General features: G+C 43.6%; 1 protein-coding gene and 1 pseudogene across 2 annotated transcripts in view; one reads left to right on the forward strand and one right to left on the reverse strand.

Annotated features, from left to right (window-relative positions):
• LOC124588712 (extracellular sulfatase SULF-1 homolog) overlaps positions 1 to 17,224 on the forward strand; it is a 792,368-nt gene that overhangs the window by 76,308 nt on the left and 698,836 nt on the right. The gene's annotated exons all lie outside the window — the stretch shown is intronic.
• On the reverse strand, positions 12,680 to 12,797 carry LOC124596834 (annotated as a pseudogene).

Here is a 17,224-nt window from a genome sequence, read left to right on the forward strand (position 1 = left end):
TAACGACATCACACACATCCATGCCCGAGGTAGGATTCGAACCTGCGACCGTAGCGGTCGCGCGGTTCCAGACTGTAGCGCCTAGAACCGCAGGGCCACACCGGCCGGCTATGATCATTTCACCATTGCGACATTTGCATGCAGCGGGAAGATTCAGAAATCGGCTGTGTGACTACCGCATGGCCTAAGCCAAACCAATCCACATGTACATCTCTCCTTGCTCGTCATCAGTTGGCTCCTGGTCAACACTGACCACTTCTATCCTGTGCCGTCGCTGATGACGAGAATTGGTGTCCTTATTGTAACATAAGGGCCCGGCCGCGGTGGTCTAGCGGTTCTAGGCGCTCAGTCAGGAACCGCGCGACTGCTACGGTCGCAGGTTCGAATCCTGCCTCGGGCATGGATGTGTGTGATGTCCTTAGGTTAGTTAGGTTTAAGTAGTTCTAAGTTCTAGGGGACTTATGACCACAGATGTTGAGTCCCATAGTGCTCAGAGCCATTTGAACCATTTTGTAACATAAGGAAAAGGAAAGAATGACTGAGCCCAAACAAAGCAGCAAGTCTCCCTAACAAAGACACCCCCATTCACGGAAGATAATGTTATGCAGCTGGTGGAACAGCAACGGTGCAGTATACTACGAATTGCTTCCCCGAGGTGTAACCATCACTGCTGACACTTGTTGTCAACAATTGAGACGTCTTGCAGGCACAGTCCAAGAACACGCGTGTAGTGATGCTACTTCACGATAGCTCCCTCCCGCAGTCTGGAAGATTGACAAAAAACACTATACAGGAGAGGGTTCGGGAAATCAGTCTGCACCCACCCTATTCATCTGACCTTGCTCCCCCACATTTTCACCTTTTCTCTCACTGTCGAACAACCTTCAAGGAACTTCCTACCCGAATGAAAATACTCTCCGAACATGGTTCGACGAGTGCTTCACCTCAGAACTACGTGATTTCTGCAGTTACGGAATCGGAAACTTATCCCGGCGTTTAGCAGACTGTTGCAAATAGTGATGGAGAATATATAATTGATGACTAAAGTCTCTGTTTTGCATCTATTAATCTTACGGAAAACAACACGTGCTTATGAACCAACCCGTTATAATGTTATCTGGTTAGATAACGGTTTCATTTCGCACGGTATCGTAGTGTTCAATTCTTTCCGCGAGATGGTATCGGTCCGTTCATTCGGTGGATTCCTTGATTTGACGTATCAGTTTGTCCAGTTAATATACTATAGGGGCCGTCCTTTGCGGATGCTTGAAACACCTGCTAATTCGTCCGGATGCCGACCGAGAACCCGTACGGCATCGTTAGAAACAATGAAACCATACTGAAAATTATGTCGTTTATTACTGAAAATACAAATCGTTGCTACTTCTTCTGCGCCGGCTGGCGACTACATAATTCGGAGAAGAATCCGCTCAATCCATTAGCGGACTCACAGCTGCCGATACCCTGCGTCATGTTTGAGTGGAAGTCGATGACTCCCTGATGCGGCGGTTTTGCTGCCCACTGGCGAGCTGCGGACGCCTCATCGGGAGCTCGGCCTGGAGGTAGTGGCGATCACGACGCTTCGGGGAGTTCTCTGTCCCTCCCAGATCACTGCCCGCGTTGTCCTTTCGTGGGACCGCAGTATCAGATGCTGTGTAGTCGTGCTGGATGCTAAACCTGACCCGTCGTGGCGGTAGGCCTTAAGACCCGTGCGACGCTGGAGTTTAGGGCACTCTCCGCCCTGGACCGGAGTTGTATTTGTAGACCCTTGATCTAACCATCGGTGATTGCTGCTGTGCTGACGCGAGTACTGGACGCTGGACTCCGTCAGTTGCGGCTTCGTACTGCTGATGGTCTCGTAGAGCAGCGAGTGCAAGACCAACACAGAACAATTTCACACTCCAGATGTTACCATACGATAAACAGCGACTCGAGTGCTAACGATATGAACGCAATCGATCCTACCGATCGAGTGCCACAAGCTAGTGGGGGTGGAGTGTTTACGTTGCAAATGAACGGTTCTGCTCTACGACGTCATTCGTAATGACCGAATCGATTCTGCTCTTCCCAAGTCGTCAGCAGTCTTGAGTTCCGCTACGTTCGCTTAACGAATTTATTACAAAGTCTTTACCGCTTAGTCAGAGTCTTGTCAGTCGTTGCGTCCTACGCAGTGTGCCTTGTGTAAACGCACGGAGCAACGAAGGCGGTTCGATCTATACTGTTCTGACCATTCCCCACTAAGTTGCTCGCAGTCTCGCTTTAGAGTGCCGAGGCGGCTGTTTTGCCTGACCCAGTAACTGCGTTGAAATGTTTATGCTTACCGGCTGGTGGCTGGCGACACTTCCGCGCCAGCTGTTAGAACATAGAAAAATTTTTACTTTGACGTTCCCTTACTAGTTTTTTCGCGTAACAACATGATGTGTAGTTCCGCTGCATCCAAGTCAGTTTTTTAAATATCTTATTCCATATTCGCATAACAACATGATGTGTAGTTCTGCGGCATCCAAGTCAGTTTTTTAAATATCTTATTCCATATTCAAAATTAATCAGTATTAAAGAGTTTCTGTTATTTACAGTTCTTTGATTTTTTCTTATTTCCGAAATACATGCTAAATTTTCCTTTTCTTTAGAGAAACGGGAATATTGTTTGTTTAGATTGCTTTCGTTCATTCGCCAGAGGCTTCCAAAGGAGGTTAACCTTCTTTTCCCCTATGGTTTTGCCCTGTCTTCTGATATACAGAAAAATCGTTTAACCGGGGCTAAGTAAGTCTCAAATTCTCTATAGAATAAAATATTTCCTGCGGACGGGATTCCAATAAGCGTCCTATGGATTTCTGCTTGCTAAACCATTGCACTCCACCACATTCCCACGAACCTCTTAAATTTCTACAAAATACTGAAAATTTAGCGAACTACCTAACGAAATCTGTACTTCGATGCCAAGTGAATATTTCTTTCTTTCTCTGTGTGAATGTTGTTATAGCAGTTAACTATAGGCAGTTCAAATGGTTCAAATGGCTCTGAGCACTATGGGACTAAACTTCTGAGGTCATCAGTCCCCTAGAACTTAGAACTACTTAAACCTAACTAACCGAAGGACATCACACACATCCATGCCCGAGGCAGGATTCGAACCTGCGACTGTAGCGGTCGCGCGGCTCCAGACTGAAGCGCCTTTAACCGCGTGGCCACTCTGGCCGGCACTATAGGCAGTTGTTGACTGCGAACGTTGCCTCATATTGTCATTTTACTGCTGATGATATCAGAAAATACCAAGACTTCCCTGAATGTTCCCTAAAGGTAAACATATTTCTATATTTAATAGAAATTAAATTATGGAAGCCTAACTGATTTGCAAATTTTTGTTAACTATATAGCACCACTAGAACTATGTGACTTCCCGATTGTTTCAATATTGTCTGGCCTGCAGTCGGATTTGTTTGTTCATCTTTTGCCACACATAAAAACCTCTTCTTTAAACGTTCACGGAATATGAACGTTATCTGTGACATTCCACATGGCCTTAATATCAGCGTAATTTTGTTTCTCGTGTTGAAAGATTATAAGAGTCCAGTTCAAAATCTTTTTACACATGTTATCAGAAAATGTCTTGTTTTCTTAACTACTATAAACGTCAGTGATTTTATTGTTACAGTCAACGACTGGAGATAAATAGCCCTTTCTTAAAGCAACCGCTTGTCTTGAAAATGGGCATTCGAACATTGTTATTAAAATCTTCTGCTAAATTCATTGTTAGAGTGCATGGTTAATACTAGATGATATAGTTATAACATGAATTCTCTAATCCACTGTAGGCCTTGCTCGTTTTCCACAGGGGGGTCATGCTGGAGCGTCGGCAGTGGCAGAGAGAAACTGAAGTATCTTACGACCCGCTTACAAAAGTGTCTCCTGTTTATAAAGACTTATTAGGAACCTGTACACTTCTCATAGCATCATACAACAGCTCGCTGAGGTGTCGCGTCTGCCTGTACTACTCTGTTTTATTCCCGATGTATTACGTAGCGACGCCTGTGTTCAACATCTAGACCGTTTCGAGAGAAAAGTTTAATATATTCAGCTGTGTAAGTATAGACAAGTCTGCAGGGCGAATTTTGTAAAAGTTTATGACGTACGTCAGTGATTCTTCAGCCACTAGCTGTGTCAGCCACATTATTCGCCCAAAGACGCGAGTCGCCTGACGGTTCAACACGAGATTAATATTTGCAGGTCTAACGAAAGGCCGAGCTCTGCAAAGGGAAAGGTGCAGACAATTACTTAGGTTTCAAATATTAATGCAGGAAATGAAGAGGAATTAATCACCAGCTCCACTTAACAGAACACCAGCTGACTTGAGCGTTGGAAAACGTAACGAAGTTGAATGCGGCAATGTAAGTAACGTCGCTTAAAGTTAGTATCTTCTGAGTAATTTCAAATATCTGTATCAAAATACCCTGAGAAGAATCCGCACTGTTTTATGTTATCCACGGTGTATCCATTCCCTCCACGTAGAGCCCATATAACTATGTGGACTTTCTGCTGTGACTGTTGGAGCGCATGCTACATAAAACTGTACAAAGAATTACCACGGCTCTAAATGGCGTAGCCAAGACTGCTTTTTTTCTTATTTTCCAGCTCACGTCTTTGCAAAAAGAAGGCGTAAGCCCTTCTGGCCTTCCCAAAATTCGCACCCGTGTCTCGTTGAAGGGAAAGCCAGATGACGCAACGTCCCGTCCGGTTGCAGAAATGCTTCCTTCTCGCTTCGTAGAACCGGCACGCAAACAATAACGAACCTTTCACTTGTTTGGCACGGATTCTTCAAACAGCTTTGTCATTCCTCGGTTCCACACATTCTAAAGCTGACCTCACATTTCTTCTGTTGCGTCTTAAAGAGAGTGGAGTTTGTCACTCTATACTCAGTGGTTATTACGTGTTTAGCTGTAGGGTAAAATCTTCTTCAGTCATTCTGGACACAATTCGAATAAGATTTACAGCTGTGCAAATGACTCCTACAACTTGTCAGTTTTTAATACATGTTGGCTAAAAACGTATTACATTAACGTTGTCTTTAAAGTACTAATTTCACACGAGCAAATGCGCTTTATGGAGACATATGTCGTTAATAAAGATAGCACACGATTCTCTTGTAGCATTTAAACATATATTTATACGCATATCAAAAAAAGTTTTGCCTCACCCCAGTTCCCAGAACTCCTGAAGGTAGACGTTGACTGTGGATATTGTATCACAGACACAGTCCCTTTGATTGTTCAGAGATGTCACTAAACCCGCCCCGCCTATTAGACGGAGGGGGTCCGACAGCCGATCAGTTTGTCCTTCCACCAGGAAGGAGGTACACGGCTCGTGTTGTCTGTAGTTCAACCATGTCTATACGATCAATACCGCGGTTCGATCGCGTCCGCGTTGTTATTTTGTGCCAGGAAGGGCTCTAAACAAGGGAAGTATCTAGGCGTCTCGGAGTGAACCAAAGCGATGTTGTTCGGACATGGATGAGATACAGACAGGAACTGTCTGTGACATGCCTCGCACAGGTCCCCCAAGGCTACTACTGCAGTGGATGACCGCTACCTGCGGATTATGGCTCGGAGGGACCCTGACAGCAACGCCACCATGTTGAATAATGCAGCCACAGGACGTCGTGTTACGACTCAGACTGTGCGTAGTAGGCTGCATGATACGTAACTTCACTCCCGACATCCATGGCTAGGTCCATCTTTGCAACCACGACACCATGCAGCGCGGTACAGATGGGCCCAACAACACGCCGCCGAATGGACCGCTCAGGATTGGCATCATGTTCTCTTCACCGATGAGTATCGCATATGCCTTCAACCAGACAATCGTTGGAGACGTGTTTGAAGGCAATTCGGTCAGGCTCTACACCTTAGACACACTGTCCAGCGAGTGCAGCAAGGTGGAGGTTCCCTGCTGTTTTGGGGTGGCATTTTGTGGGGCCGACATACGCCGCTGGTGCCCATGGAAGGCGTCGTAATGGTTGTACGATACGAGAACGCTATCCTCCGACCGATAGTGCAGACATATCGGCAGCATATTTGGCGAGGCATTTGTAGAATTTCAGCAGTCGATCACGATAAAAAAAAGGCCGAGAACTGACTAAACTCTGGCTGCCTATGAACCCTTCTTATGCGAAATGAGTGCGAAACTAAGGTACATAAAAGAATTAACATCCTGAAAGCTTTGTCTTTCACGCACTGGACAGCCGATCCTTGGAGCCTCTTACGTCTATACAAACAGATAATTAAAAATAAAACGGAATATGGCGGCATCTTGTATGACTCCGCCCCAACGTCTCGGTTGAAAAATGGTTCAAATGGCTCTAAGCACTATGGGACTTAACTTAAACCTAACTAACCTCAGAACATCACACACATTCATGCCCGATGCAGGATTCGAACCTGCGACCGTAGCAGCAGCGTGGCTCCAGACTGAAGCGCCTAGAACCGCACGGCCACACCGGCCGGCTGTGCACAATTCGACCAATCCTGCCAGTTACAATCGGATTTTGACAGTGTAGAGGTTGAAAATTTACTTGGCGCTATGGATCCCTTAGTTATGACCGTCATATAGAACACACTAAATTTCTGAAGAGATTTCGTTTGATTTACACCACTTCTCTTTTGCAAAACATGTTAACACTGTGCTGTGCAACGTTCCAGGATTTCATAGTACTGTACGACATTGGCAGTAGGCGTTTGGGTTTCTTCGTCCTGTAAGGTTTAGTAATCGAGGTAATTTCCATTCTCATAGATGATTTGCAGACGATATGACCATCAACATGAATCCAGCATATAAAAGTTCTCATCTCGTTAGAGTGGGAACTTTACCAGGTCTGCGTGTGTGATAGATACGCTAGTAGCAAAGTTGCTGATTGCGTACTGTCTAGGATCTTCAACAGAGACGCCAGCCGTTGTGGCCGAGCAGCGGTTCTAGGCGCTTCAGTCTGTAACCACGCGACCGCTACGGTCGCAGGTTCGAATCCTGTCTCGGGCATGGATGTCTACGATGTCCTTAGGATAGGTTAGGTTTAAGTAGTTCTAAGTTCTAGGGGACTGATGACCTCAGATGTTAAGTCCCATAGTGCTCAGAGCCATTTGAACCAATTTTCATCCGAGACGTTGGAGCGGAGTCATGCAAGACGCCTCCATATTCCGTTGTATTTTTAATTATCTGTTTGTATAGACGTAAGAGGCTCCAAGGATCGGCTGCCCAGTGCGTGAAAGACAAAGCTTTCAGGACGTTAATTCTCTTATGTACCTTAGTTTCGCACTCATTTCGCATAAGAAGGGTTCATAGGCAGCCAGAGTCTAGTCAGTTCTCGGCCTTTTTTTTATCGTGATCGACTGCTGAAATTCTTGCTAATCGCGGTTTATAGCGAACAACGCTCTTCTCCTTGTCGTCATTTGCATCGAGTATGGGCGGCCTCTTCCTTAATTTTAATTGGACGTTGTGAGAGAAAACAAGTATTTGTCGCCACGGCCATCGTAATGAAACGACCAGCGATTAATTAAGCAGACGCAGAAAGCGTGTGGTGCCATTATTCAGGCTAATGGGACGCTGAGCCGAGTGGCGGTGCGGGCCTGGCCACAGAGCGACCGCGGGCGCTCGCCGCGCGGTCGGGCTGTAACTCACGCCGTTTTTAGTGGCGCACCGGCCGCTTTCTGAGCGCACCCTGGCTGGACATTAATTGGCGGCGAGCCGGAGCGCTGGCGCCACTCGCCCTGACACATGGCTCGCGCTGGCGCCACAGCCGGGCCGTAGTGGCAGCGCCACACTCCACTGTCACCGGCGCCGTGTATTCTGGCTGCTGTGTCCGCCGATGGTGTACTGCCGAGACGGTTCTGTCCTCGATTAAATCCTGGTCTCTCCAGTTCCCATTAATTAGCTCAAGCTGAAACAGAGGGATGTACATAAGTTTGCTAGAATCTCCTCTTATTTTGTCTCCTTCCTATTTGTTTACAGAACTACAATTGACTCCAAGTCATATAAGACTTACGCTTGTGAAAATGCCTGTGGAATTTTAAGGGAAATCCATACTTTTTAACGCGCTGAAAAGACATAATCGCTACTGACTGACTGCTGTTTGTGAACGGTGAAGAGGGCAACGATCAGAAAGAGGACAAAGAAGGAGTATATATGGATGCTCCACTCACCAACTGAGAGCTGTGATTAAATAAGATTATCAATACTTTTGCTCCATTCATCTATAGTGAGGATACCCCAGAGATTTAGAATATTCCATAAAATAAGAGTAAATAACGTGACTGCTTTTTGTTGGAAGCGTATCTTTGAAAACAGGAAGAAATTACAAAATATATGAGATCGAAAGTGTGTTTCGTCCGCCAGTCAAGATTAGAGCCCTCCTTGGCTCAGTAAAGGATAACTTAGAATTGAGGAAGCTCGTTGAGTACAAAATCCCCTGCCATTGTGGGAAAGCTTTGCAAGTTCGCCGCTATATGATTCTGTGTGAAATTTTGGCCCAAATGTATCCCCCACTCTATAAAAAGTCTACGTACTGCCAAAATTATGCACCCACGAACTGTAGTCCAACTTAAATTCGTGTGCTAACGTTTGACCAAACAGAACACAATTTGAATTGAACTGTAACTGCTCTGAATACAACTTGTCTTTGTATTAAAAGCGCAACTGAAGTAAAATAATTACCCAGTCCTAACCAAAATTTCACTTACCTCGTATTGTTGCAGATTTCTCGAAAGCACGACAGCAAACAGCAAGCAGGCAGCGGCTAAGCAAGATTTTTGTTTCTTAAATAAAAATTTCCAGGTGTTTTTCAAACTGTTGCATACCATATGGTGCAAGGTGGATGGAGAGAGTAACTGTTCTTGTGAAATAATATTCAAAGACAGCGCTTTTAGAATGAAGTATGTATTCCGAAAGACAGGGTAAAACTTCGCGTGATCTTCACACGTAATGTTGGTCTGAACAATACTGTGCTTAACAAAGTGAACAAGGATTTAAAAAGGGGGTAATGTTAACAGAGAATTTCTATAAAAACTAAACAGCTTAATCACTTAATCTGTTGATATGTTAATGCATGACTCAGGAAAGTGGACAAAGAAAAACATTATTTAAAATTTATATTACTTTCGCGTTTCAGTATATACATCATATTCATTTTATTTTCCTATACAATAAATCTTTCTTCATCTGACAGATACAGTCACAAGTCAACGCAGCTCTACTGAATACGTCCATCACGTACCACACTTCAACTAAGAACTAATCAGATTGCTCAGAGGCAAAGACTGTGCTGCAACAAGACCAAAGATTGTTTAACTGTAGCACAACTTCTATCTGACGTGCACATCGATAACTCACGAAAATCAAAATGACATGCCCACCTTACTGCTCATATTGGTCAAACAGTTCATACCACTCAGGACCGATGTGTCGAGCATCAGTGCTACACACGTTTGTTTCAGCCTGCAAAATCTGCGTTGACGTGGCACTGTCTTACCGGGGGACACAAAGTGTTGTATGAAGAGACACAATTAGTTGCCCTTGCGTCTCGCTATTGGGAATTTGTTATAAAAGAACCATTTGAAATTCGACTATCTGACAATCTTATAAATAGAGACAAGGTTTACCTTTTAAATAAGATTTGGAAGCCTGTCTTGATTCAAGAATCAACGGTCTTTAATTCAGCCATTAAAATTGTTTCTGATAACGATTTATCGATTCCGCCAGCTTCCACCAGTGGTGCGCTATATGTTTACTTGTGCTAGTGGGCAGTTACAACGATTTCTCGCGCGTGTGCTGTTGCTCTTCCATTGCGTGTAAAGGAGCCACTGCTTGCAGTTTGAATTCATTTCCAGCGAGTTCTTGCAACAGCATACTCACCTGAAGAAGGCGGCCAGGTGTGCTGTGGAAATATTATCAAGATAAGTAACTGATCTGCATGCAGACATAGAACAATATTATAAGAATAAATAATACTCATACTTAGTACATATCCTTTCAAAATACTAATGTCCCTGCCAAACATCAGAAGTGGATTGTCGAAAAAAAGAAACCTTAAATGTACTTTCATTTAAGATGTAGTAACAAAACATGGAAATGTAGAATAGGAGTACTCTGATGTGTATCATCAAATAGAAAATCGGTTTACACTTTTTTATGCTGATTATATTACTGCACTGAAAATGCACAAAAGTTGGATTATCCAAAGCATTTACGTAATTTGATGTTATTAATAATGTACACCAGTCATGCGTAATAAGAATGTCATCAACGCAGTAGGGTTAACTGGCCACCAAAAAATCCCGTAGGCACCTCGTAAACTGAATTACAAAACTAATTAATATATTTGTGACCACTGGAAAAATATCGTTATTGACTAATGGAGATTTCTCTGGATCAAAGTAATTGCTTTTAAAGCTCTGTGTAGATTATTCGTGTGTCTAACTAGCTATTGCCCATTGCTGTGCTCATATATCAGTAATTTTATTATGAGTGATGGTAAGTTAGTGAGCTATTGTACGTACTATAGCGTCAGCTTCCCTCACGTGTCTGCATGTTCCAGCAAACATGCTACTGATGTGCACCTACCCCTCACCCCTCCTGCCACTCTGCTGTCCAAATGCGCGACGCGGCATCAAGTTTAGCATCACCGCCGAGCAGTAGGTGAAGACGGGCGTGCTACCGAACTGACTATACATTATACAGGATGGAGCCTACGTTCTCCCTCAGAGTTCAGTCTTTCTCTATACCAAATTCTGTCGAAAGTGATTCCACTGGTTTAGTCATGAAATCTTAACAGACGTCGTAACTTTCGCATTTAATGCTATTAGTATGGAAATATGGATTAAACACGTTGAGGATTGTATGAGCACTGTATTCAGTATGTTGAATCGTATACTGTAGAACATGACAATCATTAAAACCCTTTTCACAAATATTAGACAATTAAAACGTGAAAGAATAAACAGATTTCCCTATGTCACATTAAAATTCACATTGTGATTTTTTCTTCCATCATCAGATTTTGATTAAAGAAAGCCTATAAGTTGCCCCAAGCTACGCTCAGATTACTTATTAAACCGCACGGAAAGCCATCTACTAGTTTTGGAGATCAGCGTGTTCAAACAGACAGATACGACGGTTATGCAGTTTTATTATTAATATAGCAAGACATTGATTCCATGCACTGAGCTGTTCGTTTGAAACGGAGATATATCAGATCAAATTTCATTAAGGAGTAAATACATTGTTAGTTATCTGTTGTCAGTATACCCGATTCTTTAAATGTTTGTTTTTGAGTTCATAGCATAAATAATTTTTGTCACCAGCATTTTAATTAGAAAAACTTAAGCTTGGCTTATTGGGCCGCCAGACTGCAAAGTGAGAATACCAGCGGCCACTATTGCATTTCAGAGTGGTAATATGTCTATTGAAAAGATATTTCTTTACTCGTGGGTCTTGAAAATTTTTCATTACATTATTTTCTATATTTAGTAGCTTATGCACGACAAAGATAAAGATGTTTACTAAACAGTGATATACTTCAAATTCTTGACGTGCAGTATGCTAAGAGAAGATCATACTATGGACTCCAAACAGTCTTACGCAACGTTCAGTTTTCCTCGGCATTCGAATCTTAGAAGGATGAAGTCACAGAAACATGTCCACGCTCGAATCCTTGTACTCCAGGTCTTCGAAAAAATGGTTCAAATGTCTCTGAGCACTATGGGACTTGACATCTGAGGTCATCAGTCCCCTAGCACTTAGAACTACTTAAACCTAACTAACCTAAGGACATCACACACATCCATGCCCAAGGCAGCATTCGAACCTGCGACCGTAGCGGTCGTGTGGTTCCAGACTGAAGCGTCTAGAATCGCTCGGCCACACCGGCCGGCCCAGGGCTTCGGGACACACTCAGTACTGTTCCACGACGTATTTACACCGATGACGGAGAAGGAGCTATTCATCGACAGCACCCGATAAATTGTCTGCGCTGTTATGCTAAGGAAGTGTGTTAACTGACTCTTCCATCATTATTTGGCAAAACAAATTCATAGTTATAAATGAAAAGCATGAAGTTGTGGATGATCAACAGTATTGGTTTGGTTTTCATTTTTTTCTTTTTTTGTTAGTTTGAATTAAATTGTTATGTAAAGGTGTTGGGCTGCACGCGCACACACACACACACACACACACACACACACACACACACACACCATTTTCTCGATGTGGTCTTTATGATTTCGGTTTTTTTTTTCCTTCACATTTATTTACTGTTTAGCTTTAACATTTTCTATTACGTTACTGATGGCCACTCAAGGATGATATTCAGTTTTTGCACCTCATCCTCTTTGGCAATTAACTTTTTCAATGTTTGCCACCCGTACTGTTGTTGAAGACAGTTCCAGCCTAATGATCGACCAGTTGACGAAACAAATTAATAATGTAGAAAAAAAAAGCACTCCGTCTTCAGGCCACAAGTGGCCCATCGGGACCATCCGACCGCCGTGTCATCCTCAGCTGAGGATGCAGATAGAGGGGCATGTGGTCAGCACACCGCTCTCCTGGTCGTTATGATGGTTTTCTTTGAATAGAGCCGCTAGTATTCGGTCGAGTAGCTCCTCAGTTGGCCTCACGAGACTGAGTGCACCCCTAAAAATGTCAACAGCCTATGGCGGCCCGGATGGTCACCCATCCAAGTGCCGGCCACGCCCGACAGCGCTTAACTTCGGTGATCTGACGGGAACCGGTGTATCCACTGCGGCAAGGCCGTTGCCAATAATGTAGAACTTCCTCAGTTTTGTGTTTTACATTTGTGACTAGTGAAACACTTTGTATCAGGGTCGTTAGTATCGATGTAACACGCGAGACAATATTAAAAAATCGAAACTATGACAACGGTTCGCTCTCCAGTAGCAATCCGATTCCTCACAGACATGGTCCAAGTTCCAACCGCTGGACCGTACACAAAGAACACTTTGTGTTAACTTAACCTCTAGGCGACACTTGACAACATCATCAGCAATCGAAGTATACCTCTCGGAGAAACACTACATCAAAGATGCGAAAGTTAGTTTCACTTTCCCTGGAAACAACAAGATTTATTCTCACATCGATAAAACTCGCGAAGTTTGTTTCTGTTACTTGCATCCCCCTCAGGTAAGTATCAGCTGCCTGATCCAATACAAAATCACTGCCGAGTAACATCAGCTCGTGCTAAATCAGCGTACGCTCAAAACTGAAAGTCACGAGTTAATACTGCCATTCCGGTTATACTACAGTAAAGCTGCGACCGTAAAATCATGCTTCAGATAGTAAAATTTGACCTGCGAAATTCTGAACCCTCTACAACACTCACAGCTACGCGAATTCCAAATTTATTAAACATTTAGACCGGTTAGAACATCAGCACCGCGGCTTCGGAAAAACTGTCTTCTTCCTCGCCCATCGTCAGCCTTATCGGTCCACCCCTCTTTACTGTTAATAGCAACCCTATTAGAAACAACTCGTTGCTGAATTTAGCAAATTAGCTGCCGGCAGGATGATAGTGACGTCAGGGAAATCCTCGTAATACTAGACAGTAGCGAAAAATTTCGCGAGTGTCAAACAATTCTCCATTATGGGAAAATGCCCACCTAAGCCTACCGACAAAGACAATATACTAGCCGCGAACAGTTCAGGACGTCTTCGAAAAATCCTAGTGGGTGCTTATTATGGACAACTACTACGGTATGACACTGTGCACTTTAATCACCTAAAGTTACTTTCCAGACTGAAATCCGATTCGTATAATAATTTTTTGGACAACCCATTCATAACGGCTTGGAGATCATACTTCCGTCTTTAGCATGCCCCCTCCTCTCACTTCACCCCACCGTTACCCTCCATGATCCAGTGCACGACACACTGCTGTCCTCACAACCAAGCGCATATTCCTACTGGTTGGGATGAATTTTGTATTAGGTTTATCTCAACGCAGCTAAGGATGGTACCCATTGGCAGCGGGTCTATGTATAACATACTGTATATAACCACGTTCGCGGCAGATGAGAAATAAATCCACTAAATTAGACTTCCAGGAGTTTTCAAAAGCAGGCTATGAAACGCAGGAGTACTATAGATTAGAGAAGAGGACATAGCATCGGCTTTAGGCCATGTAGTAGACTTTTAAATCTCATTTTTAGACCTGCGCTGAATTTAAGTACGAAGACACCTGACATGTGCAGAACAAAACCGGTATTTTACGAGTCAATGATGCAGTTTCACCAGAAATCTTCTTTTGTTTCTCCTAAATCACGCCCGTCATCAGGCTCTGCTGTAACACTACACGACCTGTTCCGATATTCTTCTAAGTTCGACGCTGGAGACCAGCGTATTCTAGAGAGGTCATTGTCTCAACAGGTGGCCAAAAATAAATATCGCATCCTGTAGTTAACTTGTTTTCTAAGCTGAGCTTATATTACTGGAGGAAATGAAAGTAACTGTAACACATAACTTCAAAGTTTGTTATAATGGTAACACCATTTGCCCATCAGTTCCACTGGGTAGACTTCGATCTGATCTATCAGTTAGTAAGAAATATTACTAGCTACTAATTTCATCAACTTTATGACAGTTTCCCTGTGGCACTATCACATTGTAAAAGTCACCTTTACTATTACATATCCTGTAACACGTTTATTAATAGGAAATGCTAGCATTCATTTCCGCAAGAGGATAACGGATAGGACTGAGTGTGCTGGCGTACGCCTTCGCCAGCACACCAGTCGGCACTAGGAAACATTGTATAGCAAGCGCTGAACCAAGCGCGCCTATGACAAGAGCAGACCAAGACACGCCCCCAAGTTAGGCGCCGATATCTCCCCCTGGGCGCTTACGTATAGGCCGCCGCCTCCGCTGACCGCCCTGTCTCAATCTCTCTACTTAAGTATGTTGTATCGGGTCTCAGTCTGCATTGCACCTCAATACGTCGCAATGTGCTCTTATCTCCCACAGTGATAATCAAGACCTCGCACCTTGGCTAGCTGTGAGGGAACATTAGTCATTGTACATAGTTGTGATGTGGACACGGACAAGATTCAAGAATTAGTACACTTTATGTGATCGCTGTTAGCCACGGAACTTCAGATTGGACATCGTTGAAGTTAAGTACTCAATTGGTTTCTGTAATAGAGAGCATTTTAACCACATGTGCATTTTGTGTTGCAGGAAACCGGCCACCCACCTATCATACCACCCTCTCTTCATCCAGCTAGGAACTACTAAACATTACAAGGAGGCACAGCCACAACTCTGAGAATACTTTTCCGCAAGGTCGACGCAACAGTTACGGTATCAGGATGAAGTTGTTCATAGTTGATCTCTAATTTTTCGTACTGATCTCCAGTTATTTCATGTGTCAGGAAGTCTGACTTGGCACAAAGTGTAGAAAATTTTGTTTTCAGTCCGTAAGGTCAGACTTTTCTCGTAATTTCCTCAACGCAAGAGCGTAAGGGATTCAAGTACTACGTTTCTCGGAAAAAGTAATGTTTCAATTTTGCACTCATGATACCTGTCTAATTAAACCATTCTTATAAATGTCATGATGATGCTATAGGTTGTATTTATGATATGATGATAGTCGGAAATTCGTGTTTCAACTTGCTTCGTCTTTTGTAGCGCTGTAGCCAGTATTTACTACAGATTACAAAAAGTAAGTTAAACATCGTAATAAATACGAACTCTTGCTCACCCTGTGATACAAGAGCACAGCACAGGAGCTGTTATCATTTAATCAACATTTGTTTTCCATCTGTGGCTGCGGTTCAGTCCATTTGTGCCATGATGACCTTTTGTCACTTGACTGCTTCCACTAGCGCTCCGCGCAGTAACAGCACAAAGGCGAGACGAGAAAGCTTTCGTAAACAGCTGCGCACGCTACGCAATAACCTCAGCAGTAAAGCGAATTTATTAACTGCAGCTCCAAAGCTGGAAACCAGGCGCGAAACATGAAGGTGCCGTTACCATCTACTACAGACGTGGTCAAAGTTCAAGGGAGAAAAGTCGAGGAGAAACGCAAAGATTTCCTCAGGAAGTAAATACGCACAACTTGCATCACCATTCTGTGCGAGGTCGCACATTTTCGACTGTTAGGGCGGAATTCAGATGTTTCCGAGTGAATTTATTTTGTGATAATGGATTTAGAAATGGTTCAAATGGCTCTGAGCACTGTGGGACTTAACATCTGTAGTCATCAGTCCCCTAGAACTTAGAACTACTTAAACTTAACTAACCTAAGGCCATCACACACATCCACGCCCGAGGCAGGATTCGAACCTGCGACCGTAGCGGTCACGCGGTTCCAGACTGAAGGGCCTAGAACCGTACGGCCACACCGGCCGGTAATGGGTTTAGATGTTTTATTTTTATTGGAGTTAGGTGTGGTGATTATCGTATTACAGTGGCGGTACGTATGGTGGTTAAAAGGAAAGACTACAGAGCACACAATAGCTGGTAATAGATCATAATACAACAACGTCGCAGTATGGAAAAATACAGTTCCATTACATCACCGAGAAAAATAAAAGTACAGATACATTAAGAGGACGTATGACGGCTTTCATAACGTAACGAATAAGCAAAAGTTTATGCTGCACTGTCGCGAGACAGTCCCTTGGGATGATAAAGAAGCTTTCCTTGGGAATACACACTATTATACACTGAGCCATCAGTACGCATGCGACAGCGTGCGCTACCTAATATGTTCCAAAACGCCGCGCATAAGAATGAGATTTTCCCGGGCCTCATACCTCGAGTTCTGTTGGTAATGGAAAGATAGTCAATTGTTTTGGATAGCCCTTCGGCTAGGGACCACTTGTACACCCAACAGCAGGGTCGTCTTACCGTAACTATGCTACAGTACAGGTTCAAAATTTGAATATTACACACTTTCTCCATCTGAGGCAAATGTAGCAAATGGGTTGGTTCATTTTACATCATATTTGGTCTGTTGTGCTCTCTAAGGGGCTTCTGGAGGCACCATTTAGTTCATGAGCGATTCATAATAAAACCGAAAAAAACATAGTTTTTCATTACCAAAACCGTGCCGTGGATTCCAAGACGTGCACGATCATACCGCGCTTATTTATGATGTGTGTATGTGTGAGAGAGAGCGGGCGGGGGGATTACTGTGTCATTGAGAAAGAAACAAAAAATACTGGAAGAT

Source organism: Schistocerca americana, chromosome 2 (genome assembly GCF_021461395.2).
Source record: "Schistocerca americana isolate TAMUIC-IGC-003095 chromosome 2, iqSchAmer2.1, whole genome shotgun sequence".
Classification (NCBI taxonomy): Eukaryota; Metazoa; Arthropoda; class Insecta; order Orthoptera; family Acrididae; genus Schistocerca; species Schistocerca americana.